The sequence below is a fragment of the Schistocerca piceifrons genome, chromosome 1, assembly GCF_021461385.2.
Source record: "Schistocerca piceifrons isolate TAMUIC-IGC-003096 chromosome 1, iqSchPice1.1, whole genome shotgun sequence".
Lineage (NCBI taxonomy): Eukaryota > Metazoa > Arthropoda > Insecta > Orthoptera > Acrididae > Schistocerca > Schistocerca piceifrons.
In genome coordinates, this window is record NC_060138.1 from 955,233,525 (window position 1) to 955,252,713 (window position 19,189).

The window sequence follows — 19,189 nt, forward strand, 5'->3', positions numbered from 1 at the left end:
AAAAATTCAAAAAGATGAGCAAAGCGTACGGATGGCATTGACTCGTTAAGCTCCCGTTATGAACAAATAGGCCTGGTGCAGGACCCTGACACAATTAAAGCAGATTTTAAAAAAGATGAACAAAACTACTCGCAAACTACAGAAGCAAGCCGACGCTTTAGATTGAAACAATTACACACACATTCTTACGCTCACAGAAAGATGTGATGACCCATCGGCAAGATTAGAAACGCTTGAAAATCAAACCAAAAACGAATCAGACGACACAGCTCCCATTCCGTTCGCTGAATCTCAAGAATATCAGTCCATGCAGCAAGCATTAAACCAACTTGGTACACATAACAGTTCACTACATAGGAGAGGTAACAGTTTACGTCTGAAAGTAGAAAATATGATAATATTTTCTCCACGTCAATAGTTAAAAACTAACGTGCCACAGCAACAGTCAACTACTTTACAGCCCCACAATAATATGCGCAGACTACAAAGAGTGCGTGACTCTGATAAAAGCCAATCATCTCACAATCACTATTTTTACGCCGCCGAACCCTCTCAAAATCTACAATGCGAAGGATTTGACTATAAACATTTTCTATCTGTAAAGAAATTCAAGGTATTTAGAAATAAATGCAAAGATCTGCATCCCCTTGATTGAGTGCAGCAATTTTCATATTCGCTACCACCAAACTGGCCAGTGACACACAAGCTCGAATTTATCTGTAGCCTTTTAGAGGGAGAACCTTCGATGCGTATGAGACCCATAGCAAGGCAATGTCACTCCGTCGAAGAGTTCCAATATGCATTTCTATCTGCATATTGGTCGGAAACGACTCAACGAGGCATTAATGAACAGCTAATCAATTTAACCAGTTTTGAACACTCCAGTTTACCCACTATCACCCGGTTTTTAGAATACATGGTTCAACAAAACCAGTACCTGACCGAACCGTATAACAAATCTGCCCTCATACAATTATGCATCTCAAAACTTCCGCGCACATTACGAGTTTCCCTTCTCACCGGACAGCAAAAGGAAATCATTTCAGGTTTCAGGGACTTATTACAATTATTAGAAATTCCGCACTGTCAATAAAAACTTTAATAACAGCAAGCGAGGTAACAACTCAGTTGGTTACAACGAGCAATCCTGCCCATTCCATAACAAGGGAAATAAAAGATTTGGTCCCTATAACGATTTTCGTGAACATTTAAATAACAGACAACATTTTGACAACCAGTTTATTCAGCAACAGCCACTACTAGTGTATCAGAATTTCGATGCCAACAATCACAGTTCCCAGCTGAAATTCTTGCCGCAGCCGCAGCAGCCCGGAAATATCCTACAAAAATACGGTCGACAAGCCCAACGTAAGGGCAATGTGCCACCACCGCCCAACTTTTTCAGTACAGCCCAGTGCAGTAATTTTACGCAGCCGCAAGGGAATATCTTCTCCCACAAAAACCAAAAGTCACAATCACCTCGAAACGATCAACAGCAAAGAAATTTTCATCACAAGCGTAAGGGATTATCAACAATTGAAGCGTAATTTTGGCAACAGCAACTTTCATCACAATCAGCCCCAGCAAACACAGTTCATTCTTAATGAACCTAATGTTTGTTTCCTTCCACCGCGGCATTCTGCAGACCAAAATAACCGTACACTACATATAATTGAACCAACACAGCAATCTTCTACCACCAATCAGCCCACTACTAATGCATTACTAGTAACTACCGAAGCTGTTCAGTCGGAAAACGTGGAAGGCAATTCTGCTACTCATAATACCGTTCAGCTAAACGTCATGACCTTCGACGACATTAGGGACACATTATTACAAGAGAGACACCAAACTCAAAAGAATATTTCTCATCCCGTTTTGAAATTAAAATTTGTCTGTATTTATTTTCGGCAGTGATCGACTCTGGTTCACCAGTAACAGTGATTAATGAAACAGCACTCCAAAAATGTAATTCTGGCAATACCTGTCCTACCTTTCCACTTGGTAAAACGAAAGTTCGAGGCGCAATCTCTAACAAGGGACTAGATGTGAATCTGCGAAAACACCTATGTTTTATATTTGCTGATCACACATTTCATGCTAATTTCTTGATCGTTCCTCTCTTAGCAACCGGCGTCATCCTTGGTATGGATATCCTTGTCGAACATGACACTGTTATCAACCTTATGAAGTCATTGCTTATACTGAAATCCGATACACAACTATCTGCCACTTTTCGGAATACTTTGTCAGCCGAGGAGTAAGACATTAAAAGAGTAGAGGTCATTTCAGTATCTAAGAATACTATTTGGCATACAACCTTTTTACAGACACGTATTTCCGTAGTAACAATATCCCTGAGGAAGTAGATTATGACTTTGTACAGGCGATCAACAGTAAGGTGAACGAGTGAAAAGCTTCCACTGACGAAGAGCGCCAACAGTTGCAGGATATTCTTTTACAGCACTCTGAAGTATTTAACAATGTACCTGGAACCATGTCAAGTTTTGTTTACGAATTTCAAGTAAAACCGCATGATACATTCAAGGCAAAACATTATTCCATTCCGTTCGAGATCAAGTCAAGCTAGAACTTCAGGCTATTTTCGACCAAGGTATCATTGAACCAGCTGTTAGTCAATATTCCAATCCTATTCACGCTGTGGGATTCACTTCAGATCAACGAAATCATCATTACTGAGACCGATCGTTCGCAAACGGTGGAACAGCTCTTAGAAAAACTTCACGCAACGCCAATCTATTCTACTCTGGACCTAAAATTTGGATTCTGGCAAATTCAACTACATCCTAAATGCAGAAAATACACTATTTTCCTTTGTTTCGGTAACGGCTACCAATTTTGCAAATTGCCGTTTGGTTTAACAATTAACTCCACTGCTTTCATTCGTGCGATGAATACCATTGTTCCAAATCAATTAAAAGACAGAATCACATCTTACATTGACGACATTCTAATAGCAGAACCTTCTTGGTTGGAACATAATATATCGGGTTACTCCGTTGCCGCTTTAGAGGTGAAACAATTTAATTTACTTGTTCTGTGAACAGGGTCTTAGGATTCAGTGTTTAAAATATTGAATGTATTCTGCGATGACTGTATTTCGTTAGTGATATTGGGAGTTGCATTGCCCAATCGATTCCTAAAGTTTTGCTAACAATAAGACAGAGTAAGCTCACCACTTGCACTTACATCACGCAACACGACAATTCGAGTTCCGTATTCATTCCACAGATCAGACATTCATTAATCGTAATCTTTCTCCTAATTTTTTTAAAGAAAGTACACACCGTCGCGGTCGCGGTGGACGTAATGTTTTGACTTATCAGCGTATGTAACATGAATTACAGAATCATAATTGCCATGACTTATAAGCTAAAATTTTTCACACTGGCAAAAGACCATAGGTTTAAGTATGTCATGAACTTGAACGCGATGCGCCAAACTGTTCCAGAGAAAAAGGGATCTTAATAGACGGACAGACAGATATATTACAAATTACAGTTACAGGATATTTTTCTTTACTTGTACTGTCAAATCTTTCTGCGTGCAAAATTTAATGACTATCCGTCAACGGCAGGTAGCTTATAGGTTTTGATGAGTATGTGTTCGAATATAAAAATATTTAACACAAATGGCGGTAACTTTTGATTGAATTGACTTAAAAGCTTAAACGTTTTACACCGCCAAGGGAACATAGATATTAATACCATGCCCACACTATTTAAAGATTTACTTGGCGATGGAGAAGCTACAATTTGTAACGATTGACGTATCATTTGTACGGGACTCACTGTCCTGTAAATCTAGTAGCACTTTGTGTAAAATATGCAGGCATGGAAGTATGGCGGAACCGGTGGTGCGAATAGTAAATTTTCAAAAGTCGTAAGCACTATTACATTGTACGTTGCAACAGTTTTTGATGGAATTAAACGAAGAATAAGGAGACGTTATATAATACTGCAAAGTACGCTGGTTAAGCTAAAGGACATGTCTGGAAAGAGTTTTCAATTAAAGTGCATATTTGTCGAATTTATGAAGGAAAAAGGTAAGCAAAAAAGAAAACTAGTAGATCCAGAACTGATACCAGACCTTGAATTTTTAATACAGTTGGCTGCAGACTTCCCTCCTTCAATTTATTGTGTGATATCATGGTGAAATTGAATGCATTTAACAAGGAAGTCCATTCTGACAAAGGACTCCATTTATTTCCCTAAGTTGACTGATTTGAAAGAAAACGCGAATTTTGAGCAGTCTGTTTCGGCATTGAAAGAAGTACAGGAATAGCTTTCCCAACGTTTTAGGACGATGCTAGTCGAACATCTGTTTCAGAGCTTCTTTCGCGATCTTTTGCCACTTGGGTTGAAAGTGCCCCTTTGCATCTGCAGATGGAATTCGATCATCTCCTGCAATATTCCGTTTATAAGACAAATTCTTTCGATTTAAAACTGTAGGGGAGTTCTTCGTTGTTTTCACATTTTCGTGATGATGTTGCGAACGTGGTACCAATATAACGATCAGTTTATCTGTTTCCCCCATGTACCATGGACATCGCCGTTGGTGTGGAGGCTTGCGTGCTTCAGCAACAAAGATAGCCGTACCGTTGATGCAACCGCAATGGAGGGTCATCTGTTGAGAGGCCAGACACACGTGTGGTTCCTGAAGAGGAGAGCAGCCTTTTCAGTAGTTGCAGAGGCCACAGTCTGTATGGCATTGCCTCCGGTAAAAAACAGTAGAAATAGATTGCAGAGACTTAACAATGGAGAAGAGTTATCTGTGCTATCAGAATTGCAATTACTGTTATCTTTTTTTTTTTGGTAGAAGAAGAATGAGTGGGTTTCTTTCACTGTCTTGTCCATTCTTCGGTCCTCACTGACGGACGTTAAATTTTCGCGGTCTGTATCTGATACAATTATTTGTGGTAGGAACATCATTTTGTTGAATAAATATGAGATTAATAACTGTAGTGCGTATTTTTGTGAGTTGCTAGTACCTATCCTGTATATGATTCAGTATGTAATAATTAAATCTTGCCCTGACTATTTCTGTGTAGGCTCATTGTGGTAGCGACGTCATTAATGAGAAAAAATATGTAATTTCTTCCAGCAGTCATATAACGTTAAAAGTATAAAAAGAATAATCCGAAAACGGCGTCGTGTAATATTTTTCAATTCATGTTAGGCCAGAAAGACAGTTTTTATGAACAACAATGTAAATAAATGCTTACGCTGCCATTGCACATAGGCAGCTATCCTGGAACATCCAGCCCCTCAGAAAAAATAATTAATAATTTTTTTAAATGTATTGTCCCATAAAAGTTAAAAAGGATTTTAATCCATTGTGAATAGGAAGGATGTCTTCACGTTGGGACATGCTTGCTATTGTTGGTGATGGCAACCTGAGAAAAATCAGTCCTGGCTTTTTACATACCTAAAAGTGAAAAGATTCATAATTTCTGTTTTTCTAAACTATTTCATAGAATAAAAATAACGGCACGATTATGGTTGCATGAATTATTCAATCAATCATTTATTGTGATTTAAAATTACGCGATATCGGGACAATCGACTGATGTGGCCTTGAAACATCAACCAAAACAAAACTTGATGAGCTGGTACTGGGAACAGTTGAAAGCAAGGAGAAATTGCAGCCGTAATTTTTCTGGAGGGCATGCAGCTCTACTGTATGGTTAGATTATGATGCCTTCCTCTTGGTAAATTATTCCGGAAGGAAAATAGTTCCCCATGTGCGGGCGGGGATTACTAGGGAGAATGTCGTTATGAAGAGAAATAAAACTGGCCTTCTACGGATGGGAGCGTGTAATGTGAGGTCCCTTAATAGTGCAGGTAGGCTAGAATATTTAGAAATGGAAATAATTAGGTTAAAGTTAAATATAGTGAGTTTGGTTTCAGGAGAAACAGGACCTCTGCTCATGTCAATACAGGGCTATAAATACTATGAACAGAATAGTGAACGCAGTATTTTAGCCTAGATAGACACGAAGCTCATACCCACAGTTTATGTGGCAACTAGCACCGCAGATGATGAAGAGATAGAAGAAACGTATTATCCAATAAAAGAAACTATTCTGGTAGTTAAGGGAGACGAAAATTTAACAGTCATGGAGGACTGGAATTCGATAGTAGGAAAAGGAAGACAAGGCAAAAAGGAGATGAATACGAACTTGGGGAAAGAAATTAAAGAGGAATCCGCCTGCCAGAATGTTGTATAGAGCATAATTTAATCATACTTAATTTGAGAATCGTAAAAGAAGGTTGTATACATGGAAGGCATCTGGGGACACTGAAAGCCTTGAAATTGATTACACACACATCAAAGAAAATTTACATCGCCTCTGTTCCGGGAGTTCCGGAACCTGTATAGAACATTGGAATAGAATCAACATAAACATCAATTCCGTCCTTTTTGTTGCTCATGAAAACCACACATTGCATCTTCTACCACCATACAGCGAGAATTACAGAGGTGGTGGTCCAGATTGCTGTACACACCGGTACCTCTAATACCCAGCAGCACGTCATGTTGCATTGATGCATGCCTGTATTCGCCGTGGCTTACTGTCCAACAGTTCATCAAGGCACTTTTCGTCCAAATTGTCCACTCCTCAAAGGCGGTTCGCCGTAGATACCTCAGAGTGATTGGTGGGTTACGTCTGCCTTAAACAACGATTTTCAATCCATCCCAGGCATGTTAGATAGTGTTCATGGCTGGAGAACATGCTGGCCACTCTAATCGAGCGATGTCGTTATCCTGAAGGAAGTCTTTCACAAGATGTGCCCGATGTGGGCGCGAATTGTCATCCATGAAGACTAATTCCTCGCCAATATGCTACCGATATGGTGGCACTAACGGTCGCAGGATGGCATTCACGTATCGTACAGCCGTTAGGGCGCCTTCCATGACCAACAGCGGGGTACGTAGGCCCCACATAATGGCACCCTAAACCAGCAGGGAACCTCCACCTTGCTGCACTCCCTGGACAGTGTGTCAAAGGCGTTCAGCCTGACCGGGTTGTCTCCAAACATGTCTCCGACTACTGTCTGGTTGAAGACATATGCGACACTCATCGGTGAAGAGAACCTGAGTGGTCCTTTCGGCATCTTATTGGACCCAGCTGTAGCGCGCAGCATGGTGTCGTGGTAGCAAAGATGGACCTCACCAAGGACGTCGGGATTGAAGTTGCCCGTCATGCAGCCAATTGCGCACAGTTTGAGTTGTAACACGACGCCCTGTGGCTGCACGAAAATCATCATTCAACATGGTGCCGTTGCTGTCAGGGTTCTCCCGAACCCTAATCCAGAGGTAGCAGTCATCCTCTGCGATAGTAGCCCTTGGCGGCCTGAACGAGGCATGTCATCAACAGTTCCTATCTCTCTGAATCTCCTCCATGTCCGAACAACATCACTTTGGTTCACGCGGCGACTCCTGGATACTTCCCTTGTTGAGAGCCCTTCCTGGCGCAAAGTAACAATGCGGAAGGGATCGAACCGCGGTATTAACCGCCTAGCCATGGTTGAACTACAGAGAACACCAGCTGTGTACCTCCTTCCTGGTGGAATTATTGGAACTCACCGGCTGTCGGACTCCCTCCGTCTGATAGGCGCTGCTCATGCATAGTTGTTTACGTCTCTGAGCGGGTTTGGTTCAAATGCTTCTGAGCACTATGGGACTTAACTTCTTAGGTCATCAGTCCCCTAGAACTTAGAACTACTTTAACCTAACTAGCCTAAGGACATCACACACATCCATGCCTGAAGCAAGATTCGAACCTGCGACCGTAGCGGTCGCTCGGTTCCAAACTGTAGCGCCTAGAACCGCTCGGCCACCTCGGCCGGCTTGGGCGCTATAGTGACATCTCTGAACAGTCGAAGGGACTGTGTCTGTGACACAATATCCACAGTCAACGTCTGTCTTCAGAAGTTCTGGGAACCGGGATGATGCAAAACTTTTTTTTTATATGTGTGCATAATGGTAAGAATGAGATTTCGGAAACAGACTTTAAATTTTAAGACGTTTCCAGTTACATACATGGATCCTGACTACAATTTATTGGTTGTAAACTGTAGATTAAAACAGAAGAAACCGTAAAAAAGTGGAATTTAAGGAGATGGGACCTGGATAAACTGGAAGAATCAGAGGCTGTTGAGAGTTTCAGAGGGAGCGTTATGGAACGACTGACGAGAACAGGGGAAAAGAATAAAGTAGAAGAAGAATGGATAGCTTTGAGAAAGGAAATAGTGCAGGCAGCAGAGTATGAAATAAGTAAAAGAACCAAGAGTTAGTAGAAATCCATGGGTAACACAAAAGGTATTCATTTTAATTGATGAAAGGAGGAAATATAAAAACGCAGTAACTGAAACAGGAGAAAAAGTATTCAATCGCCTAAAAATAAGATTGACATGAAGTACAAAATGGCTAAGCAGGAAAGGCTAGAAAAGAAAAGTAAGGTTTTAGGTGGAAGATAGATACTACCTACAGTAAAACGAAAGGGATCTTTGTAGGAAAGAGAACCGAAAAAGCCTCAGATTTCAAGAAGAGTACAATAATTCCAATTGCAAAGAAAGCACATGCTGAAAGGTGCGAAAATCGTCGGTCTATCATTTTGATAAGTCATTGTTACAAAATGCTAACAAGAATTCCTTAGTGTAGAATGGAGAAATTGGTATAAGCCAATCTCAGGGAAGATCAGTTTGGACTCCGTATAAATGTTGGAACACGTGATGCAATACTGACCCTACGACTTATCTCAGAAGAGAGCTTAAGGAAAGAGAAACCTACATTATGGCTTTTGTAGGTTTAGTTAAAGCTTTTGATAATGTTGACTGGAATATTCTGTTTGAAATTTATGAGGGTAGCAGAGGTAAAATACAGTGCGCGAAAGGCTATTTACTCACTAGTATGTTAACAAAGTATATGTAATATGAAACCCAGCTGCATTAGGCACTTTCGCAGTTTCCCCAGCCCCTCCCCTCTATACTGTGTGGCGTGACAGATGATCGAGAGAGAGATTGGCAGGCACGCACGGGCACCGCTCGTGATCAGAGTTCTTGGTTGCCCCTGTTAGTCTTAAACAAACTAGTATATTGTCCAACGTCAGTGCTTTGATAGAGTGATAAAAACTGCTCATAACTTTATATCTGGCAGAAAATACTATACATTACACTCTATTCCAGTTAATGCCTAACAACATAGACGGCTTGATATGGAATATTATCCATCAATACCGTTGTAAAAGAGGTGCTGTTAACCCTCAAAACATCCAAACACACATATGTTACTATTAAGGAATTCGATTAAGTTTGGCGTTCTCATCTGGTCCATGACGAGAAATATTCGCTTTTCGAAATGCGCTGATCGAAAAAAATCGCAACCTCAAAAAATACTTGCTGTAGATTAATGAAATTTCGGGGATACATTTGTCTAGGTAAGATGGTTAAGTGATTAATATTGCAAGGGCGCAGGTTAATGTAAGCGCGAGATGAACCATTTCAAATGTAAAAAGTTGGTACGTGAGTGACCATCGTAATCTCCTGTATGTTGAATGCAGGCATGCAGATTGTATCCATTGCATTGTACAGGTTCCAGATGTTTGTGGAACAGAGTTACAGGTCTCTTCCACTTGGTCGGTCAGTGCAGAGAGGGTTAATGCTGGTTACGGATGACGCTGGAGTTGTCTTCGGAAGATGCCCCGTGTGTGCTCGACTGGAGAAGGGTCTGGTGATGGAGAAGGCCAATGAGACATGTTGACAATCTATACAGCTTGTTGGGTTACAATAGATGTATGTGAACGAGCGTTATCCCGTTGGAAAACACCCGCTGATATGCTGTTCATTTTGAAATGCAGCACAACAGGTCGAATCACTAGATTGAAACACCAATTTAGAGTCAGCGTGCGTGGGATAACCACGAGAGTGCTCCTCCGGTCATACAAAATCGCATCCCAGGTCGCAACTCCATGTGTGGGTCCAGTGTGTCCAGCATGTTGGAGAACTCCACCGTGTCCTCCACTGAGCTCTCGCTTTACACCACTACCGTCGCAAAGAGAGGTGGTTTGGGTACAGTAGAATGCACAGTATAGAGCGTCTGGCTCGGAGCTGCCCTTAAAGTAACCGATTTATAGCAGTTCGTTGTGTCAGTATAGTTCCAATTGCTGTAAAATTGCTGCTGCAGATATACAACGGTGCCCCATAGCCATACGCTGAATACGATGGCCATCCCTCTCGGTCGTGCCACGTGACCGTCCGGTGCCCGATCTTCCTGAGACCGTACAATTTCGTGACCGCTGCTGCCAGCAATCATGTACAATAACTAAATTCCTGCCGTATCGCAGAAGGATCATACAGCTTCTCATTGCCCTGTTACAAGAAATTCCTCCAATCCATATGTGGCATACAGCAAACCAGTGCTTAACAGTATTGGTTAAAAACAGTCTTGGTTGCAAATTTAGTTTTTGTTTTTCAACGACGCGCTTCGCCTTATTTAGGCACCTTCAGGTTATCTACTTAGAAAACAGAGAACACATACGTCTGTTTAAGAACAGCGATCACGTTGTGCAGACTTGGATAACCTATAAGCATGTATAAACAAATCACCTATAGAAAGAGCGAATACCTTAATTTGGTATTTCTTAGATGAATTCTTTAGTCAGTGTAGCCAAAGGGCATCGTAGAATATATCCGGTCAACATCGCCTTCGTTAAACTCAGTAAAAACCAGAAATATAAAATACTAAAATCACTACCTTTTCTATATAGACTCGAGAGGCACCAAGATCTGCATAACGCGTTCCCGTTCACAGGAGCGAGCAACAGTAAGATGGGGACTCATGTAGTAAGCATAATGCTTACTGTTACTCGCTCCTGTGAAGGGGAATGCGTTATGCATATCTTGATGCCTCTCGCATCCATCTAGAAAAGGTAATGATTTTAGTATTTTATATTTCTGGTTTTTACTGAGTTTAACGAAGGCGATGTTGACCTGATATATTCTACGATGCCCTTTGGCTACACTGACCAAAGGAGTCTTCTAAGAAATACCAAATTAAGATATTTGCTCTTTCTATAGGTGATCTGTTTATGCATGCTTATAGGTTATCCAAGTCTGCACAACGCGATCGCGATTCGTAAATAGATGTATTTGTTCTCTGTTTTTCTATGTAGATAAACTGAAGATGCCTAAATAAGGCGAAACGAGTCGTTGAAAATCAAAAACCAAAATTGCAACCATGACTGTTTTTAACCAATCTTATTACAAGACCGTGTTCACTCACAGATAGGTGTCTTCGTCGCGTTAAAGGCACTTTCTTTCCGATGAAGAAAAACGCCTATCGCCTTTCGTTTATGTCGCACAACTTCTTCCTATTGTGATTTTTCCCTCATCAGTGTATATATTGACGATAATAAGCAGATATTGTCAAACTTAAGCTGCACTGTATTTGTAAATTAGGCGAGCACGAAAAGCTATGTTCATCTGAGGAAAAACTTGCAGAAATCAAATGCAGCTCTAGAATACATGATACTGCCTTCTAATCACGGTGATGAATCTTACAAGAGATAGGAACGTGTATTATGGAGTAATAGGAAGCAAACCAGTAAACGCTTGCCGTTTAATCCCAGTAATTAGTATAAATCGACAGATAATCTACCACCAAATGTGCCTGAATATTATGGATCGTCATTAAAAATGACTGTTTAAGGTAAAAGTTTGCTAGAAACTGAATTTCTTCCCTGAAACATTGAACTTGCGTGAGCAAATACTAATGGTGGGCTACTTCACTCAAGTTACGAAGTGGAAGACTTTGTCTGAAAAATTAACTTGTCAGCAGAACTATTCCTTAGTTACAGTGACTAACTTAGCAGTCGACTAACCCCGTATTCGCATTACGAAGTGTACAAATACTTTTGACGGCTGTGGTCGATACTTTTTATGGTTTGGTCTCACGGAGAATCATGAAAGACAATCGTCTGTCTTGCCTGGATGGTGTTAAACAAAAGAATAATAGCTCTCTGAGGCATTCAGTTTATCGCAGGCCTTCTCATTCCGTTTTGTATTTACATTGTTCAAATTGTCATCACCGGTCGCAAAATACGAGTTTGCTACTCATGGAGCCTACGGAATGTGAAATCCAGTTACTTCACGTACAGAGCTCGCTCACCTAACGACATTGCTATAATTAACAGGACTGTGTCAGCGAAAGCCAAAATGAGGAGATGAAAGGCTGCAAAATCCGTAACTTTTCTGGCCTGGACAATATTTCATCAAGATAGTCCTCAATAAATGTCTGGGTGAAGTTGTTTTCGCCTATCGCTAAAGATTGTAGACGTTCTGGAATCAGTAAAATATTGTTTGTTATTGTGGAAGGCTGGAATTTACAAATTATCTTGCCTTTGAGGTATGGCTTATGAAGCCAGATCGCATACATAGGCAAGAGCGCTGTACCTAACAATAACGTTGCAGTTGCATTTTGCAAACAACTATGTACTTTACTGACCTTGCCTAGAAAGGCGGTGCGGGTCTCCCGCATCGTTCCCCTACGCTCTGTAAAGAAGCATGGCAATTCATTTCACATTTCATGTACTTTACTGCCAAACAATGTATTTCAACCAGAAATTCAACGAAGTAAGATAAAACAATAATTTTAGTCACCGCAAAAACTTTTTGGGACTCAGTTGATACGAATCTGAGGAAATACGCATGGCGGAGAATCTAAATAACTGTGATAGGGGTTACCAGTCGGATAACGAGTGGAATCCATCTTATCCACAATTTCCTCCAAACTAAGACGACGTAATATGGCGGTTGCTTCAGCGTCCTGAAACCCTGAAAACTGATGAAATCCGTAGGTTCACCAGTGGTGCCGCTACTTGTCGTGTAGTGTGGCCATTTGATAGAACGATCTCGACGCATCCGCGGATTACGCACAGTGTGCTAATAAACTGCGGGCTGGAGTAAGTCTTCGTCAGTCTTCGATGGCTCATATGACGATGACTGAGAGGTGCCCAAGCAAAATATGGTGGAGTGTAGTAAATGACGATCGTACGCAAGCCTGAAACTTCTTTGCCTATTCAGGTTTCTGGTGAAATTTTAATATTGACATGAAACTTCCACATCGTGCAAAGAATACTGTCCAACATATATAGAACTGGAACCATAAAAGAATTCCATGTTGTTCAGCTCTGACTTCCAGCTTTCACAGAAATTACGTTTTAAATATTAAGTGTTTGGTAAGAACGTCTTAATGGTTCAAATGGCTCTGAGCACTATGGGACTCAACTGCTGTGGTCATCAGTCCCCTAGAACTTAGAACTACTTAAACCTAACTAACCTAAGGACATCACACACATCCATGCCCGAGGCAGGATTCGAACCTGCGACCGTAGCAGTCGCACGGTTCAGGACTGCGCGCCTAGAACCGCGAGACCACCGCGGCCGGCAAGAACGTCTAATATATTTTATGATAAACTTTTTGATTCATTTATACTCAGAATGGTATGTTAATGAGTGCTGGAAAAGTGGAATCCGGTATCCTAGAAACTTTCTCAGATAATGTGCACAAAGCTTGATAACACAACACTGTCATAGGACACATAATATCCCGTTAAAATACAAGTACTCTTAAGTCACTTTCTGCTATTGCTGGGACTGGATATTTCATATCTGTTTCTTTCCATATCTATGATTTTTTTCCTCTTTCTCCGTGGGCTCGGCCAGGAAGATTTCTATGCAGGTCTGTAATTGTATTGAGGGAGTGACATCACCTTACACTGTATGAAAATGAACGAGTGCAACTGAGGCTGTGAAAAGAGAGTAAGGCTGCACAGAAATGCGTAACTGGAAATACCTGTGGAGAATAGATCCTGGAAAAAATGTACACGACTCTGTGACCATTGGAGGAACCACCTGCAGCAACACTGTCAAACCACCTAGAAGGGAACGCTCAAGAAATAAGAATGGTTGGAAAACTTGTTATTGATGAAAGAAGTCAACATTTTTAACATTTATTTGCATGTGTTAATTCATTAAGCTATTGGTATTACGTAACTATTAAAACATACGTTACAATTATGTATGAAAACAGTTGCTATACATGTATAAGAAACCATGGCTGCCCTCTTGATTCGAAGGTGTAACATTTAAAGGAATGAGACCACCTCATCATATCATGGTAAACTGTTTTTCGGAATAAACTGAAAGTAATAAATAAAATCAAATGGTATTAGTTGAATTGATAAATTGATTAATAAAAATTGGAAAAGGAAAAAGTGGGTTGAGGTTGCTAACAAGTTGAAAATTCTTATACGAACGATTGTGTTTCACTAACCTATTGGTATAAAACAAAAACTATAAAGAAACTTAGAATATTTAGAAAAACCATGCTGGAACTGTAATATCAATAGCATCAGTTCGTAGATGGAATAAAATATTTAAATCATAAAAGTGGCATAATAAGTGCAGAATTTAAAAAAAGGTACTTCATTGTAATTTGTATGTACAATAGGGATGAAGCATGAGTACGTTAACATGGTTCACAGATACCTTCAGAAAGTCAGTAACAACGATGACAACGACAGGACTGGGATGATCTTATTGCGCCTCATACATAAACCGTGAGAAATAACCTTTGCTTTCCAATTATTGGCTGCATTCTGACTTCGCATATTTAATTACCAAGGGATAGTTACCTAACGCTTTAAACACAAATCATTAAACAAGTATTTGTACAAGTAATTACCAGTAATTAACTACTTAATTTCAGGCTAATAACAACCGAAAGCTGTTTATACACTAAACAGAGGTTTCAGTTAAACAGTTGTCAGATCCCCATTTAGACGTTATGATTGGTTTTTTTCTATGTTCAGCGAAATCAGATGGATTTAGGGATGATGACACGTAAGTCTCTTTGCCAGTGTCAACTTTAGATATCACACCGTTAAAGCGTCGTTTCTGACTGCTTGACTTAAATCTGACAAGAAATCGAAATGTTTATTTACTTCAGTTTCGTCGAAAACTGACGTGGTGAGACCGTGTGTGTTTGAAAGTTACAGGTAAATTCCTTCAATAAAGTAGAACCGACAACCACCTTTTGTTAATATCGCCATTTATTAGGGACAAATTGCGGTGTTAGTTACTTCAAATTGACAAGTACGTCCTCAGACGACTGTTCACTTTACAAAATACATTGTGGTGTACAAGCGCTATACTGAGTATACTACATTGAGAGAGCTATAGCACAATCGGTTTAATAGTCCCTGCATCCAAGTTGCTGTCGTGAATAATATTTGGAAGAGTATAAATTAACACCGAGAATCAGCTAACTGACTATCAGTTTGGCATTAGAAAAAGTAAAGACACCAGAGAGGCAGTTCTCACGTTGCACTTCATAACTGAAACGAGGCTGAAGAAAAATCAAGTCCAGCTCATAGGATCTGTCAACTTAGAACAAGCGTTCGACAATGTGAAATGGTGCAAGATGTTCGAAATTCTGAGAAAAACAGTAGTAAATTTTAGGAAAAGACGGGTAATATATATGGTAATGTATCGCGGTTGCTAATTTGTGTGAGAGCAGCGCATGCATCCTGAACTATTCCTCCACCTCCCTCTCCCTCTACGTCCATTTTGCCCCTCGCCGGCCGGAGTGGCCATGCGGTTCTAGGCGCTGCAGTCTGGAACCGCGTGACCGCTACGGTCGCAGGTTCGAATCCTGCTTCGGGCATGGATGTGTGTAGTGTCCTTAGGTTAGTTAGGTTTAAGTAGTTCTAAGTACTAGGGGAGTGATGACCACAGCAGTTAAGTCCCATAGTGCTCAGAGCCATTTGAACCATTTGAACCTGCCCCTCCCTCATTCTTCTTTGTTCTTGTACCCTTCTCTTTCACCCCGAGTCTTGCATAGGGTTATAGCAGACGATACATTGATGGGGAATTAAAGTCGTTTAAAATTAACTGGAGTATAGGAGACCTCTGCAGCTGCTGGACCTGAGTGGAACTTGCTTCAGTAACACATGTTGCGTAGTTTACTCTTCGAATGGGTGGAAAACGAAGTCTGGGACGATTCTGATTACATCTATAGGTATCAAACATGGGCTTTAATTTGAGAAAGAAATTTCTGTTAATATACGCCTGGAGCACAGCACGCTATATTAGTGAATCATGGATTGTAGGAAACCTAAACGGAAAAGAATCGAAGCGCTTGAGATGTGGAACTAAAGAAAAATGTTGAAAATCCGGTGAAATGATAAAGAATGAAGAGGTTCTCTGCATAATTGGCGAAGAAAGGCACATATGGATATCAACACTGACAAGAAGAGACATGGTGCTAGTAAATGTGTTACCACATTAGGGAATAATATCATTTGTATTAGAGGGAGCTGTAGAGGATAAATCTGTAGGGGATGACGAAATTTCGAATGCAACAAGCGAATAATTGAGGACATAGGGTGAAAGTGCTACACTGAAATGAAGAGGTTAGCGCAGGAGAGAAATTTGTGGCGAACCACATCAAACCAATCAGAAGGCTGACGACTCAAAAAAGTGATATCCGCTGATTGCACTTGAAGTTCCATGCGGCAGCGGTGCCCCGCCGTAACAAATTACGTACAGAAGTAGTTAAGTGTTTTGTAAACGCACTTAATACTGATTTATTGTAACGTAGAGAAGTTCCTTGGTTAAAAGCAATTAGTTTTTGGTTTCTTTCATTGAAAATCCTGTGTCCTTTTATGACACTGTAAACTGCTTTTGAAGCACTATACAGGGTGAGTCACCTAACATTACCGCTAGATATATTTCGTAAACCACATCAAATACTGACGAATCGATTCCACAGACCGAAAGTGAGGAGAGGGGCAAGTGTAATTGGTTAATACAAACCATAAAAAAATGCACGGAAGTATGTTCTTTAACACAAACTTACGTTTTTTTAAATGGAACCCCGTTAGTTTTGTTAGCACATCTGAACATATAAACAAATACGTAATCAGTGCCGTTTGTTGCATTGTATAATATGAGTTACATCCGGAGATATTGTAACCTAAAGTTGACGCTTGAGTACCACTCCTTCGCTGTTCGATCGTGTGTATCGGAGAGCACAGAATAGCGTAGGGATCCAAACGGAACGGTGATGGGCCTTAGGTACAGAATAGACTGGAACAGCACACTACGTCCACATGCTAACACATTTTTATTGGTCTTTTTCCCTGACGCACATGTACATTACTATGAGGGGTGAGGTACACGTACACACGTGGTTTCCGTTTTCAATTACGGACTGGAATAGAGTGTGTCCCGACATGTCAGGCCAATAGATGTTCATTGTGGTGGTCATCATTTGCTGCACACAATTGCAATCTCTGGCGTAATGAATGTCGTACACGCCGCAGTACATCTGGTGTAATGTCGCCGCAGGCTGCCACAATACGTTGTTTCATATCCTCTGGGGTTGTAGGCACATCACGGTACACATTCTCCTTTAACGTACCCAACAGAAAGAAGTCCAGAGGTGTAAGATCAGGAGAACGGGCTGGCCAATTTATGCGTCCTCCACGTCCTATGAAACGCCCTTCGAACATCCTGTCAAGGGTCAGCCTTGTGTTAATTGCGGAATGTGCAGGTGCACCATCATGCTGATACCACATACGTCGACGCGTTTCCTGTGGGACATTTTCGAGCAACGTTGGCAGATCATTCTGTAGAAATGCGATGTATGTTGCAGCTGTTTGGGCCCCTGCAATGAAGTGAGGACCAATGAGGTGGTCGCCAATGATTCCGCACCATACATTTACAGTCCACGGTCGCTGTCGCTCTACCTGTCTGAGCCAGCGAGGATTGTCCACGGACCAGTAATGCATGTTCCGTAGATTCACTGCCCCGTGGTTTGTGAAACCCGCTTCATCGGTAAACAGGTAGAACTACAACGCATTCTCTGTTAATGCCCATTGACAGAATTGCACTCGATGATTAAAGTCATCACCATGTAATTGCTGATGTAGCGCCACGTGAAACGGGTGAAAGCGGTGACGATGCAGTATGCGCATGACACTACTTTGACTCAGTCCACCGGCTCTCGCAATGTCCCGTGTGTGGGTTCATGGCAACAGCAGCTAACACACCAACTGCACCCGCTTTTCCTGTGACGGGCCTGTTACGGACTCGTTTGCGTGCTACGACCATACCTGTTGCACACAGTTGGCGGTAGTTGTTTTGCAATGTGCGGCACGTTGGATGCTCTCTGTCCGGGTACCGTTCTGCATACACCCTGCAGGCTTCAGCTGCATTTCGTCGACACTCGCCATAGATCAGTATCATCTCCGCCTTTTCAGAGTTCGAATACACCATGGTCACAATTCCTACAACACTACACTATCACAGACGTCTGGTAACACGGTGTACTACAGTTGGTCTGCGTGCGGAGACGAATTCAGAATAACAATAGCAGCAAGCGCTACATGCGGACACTGCGACAGCTAGACCAAATCACAACAGTGCACTACAGCCACACTCGTAAACACGGTCGTCATCGTAAACATGTCCCTGCAGATGCTGCTCGCCGACCATGGACCGTGTTTGTTACAACACGCAACTGAACGTCGGAGGTTTCAAGCGTCAAGTTTAGGTTACAATATCTCCGGATGTAATTAACATTTTACAATGCAACAAACGGCACTGATTACGTATTTGTTTATATGTTCAGATGTGCTAACAAAACTAACGTGGATCCATTAAAAAAAACGTAGGTTTGTGTTAAAAAACATACTTCCGTGCATTTTTGTATGGTTTGTATTAACCAGTTACACTAGCCCCTCTCCTCACGTTCGGTCTGTGGAATCGGTTCGTCAGTATTTGATGTGGTTTACGAAATATATCTAGCGGTAACGTTAGGTGACTCACCCTGTTTATTTCGCTGAATGACAGACAACATTTATCAAATTGTGAATTTGGAAAACGTATACAGTTTAGAATTACGCACACACACACACACACACACACACACACACACACACACACACACACACACACGCACACACACACACACAGACACAACACACACACACACACACACACACACACACACACACACACACACGCACACGTTAGTACTGCAGACATACTGATTTTAACATGCAGAGATACTGCTTTACCTACCTTGGTTTTTCGAACAC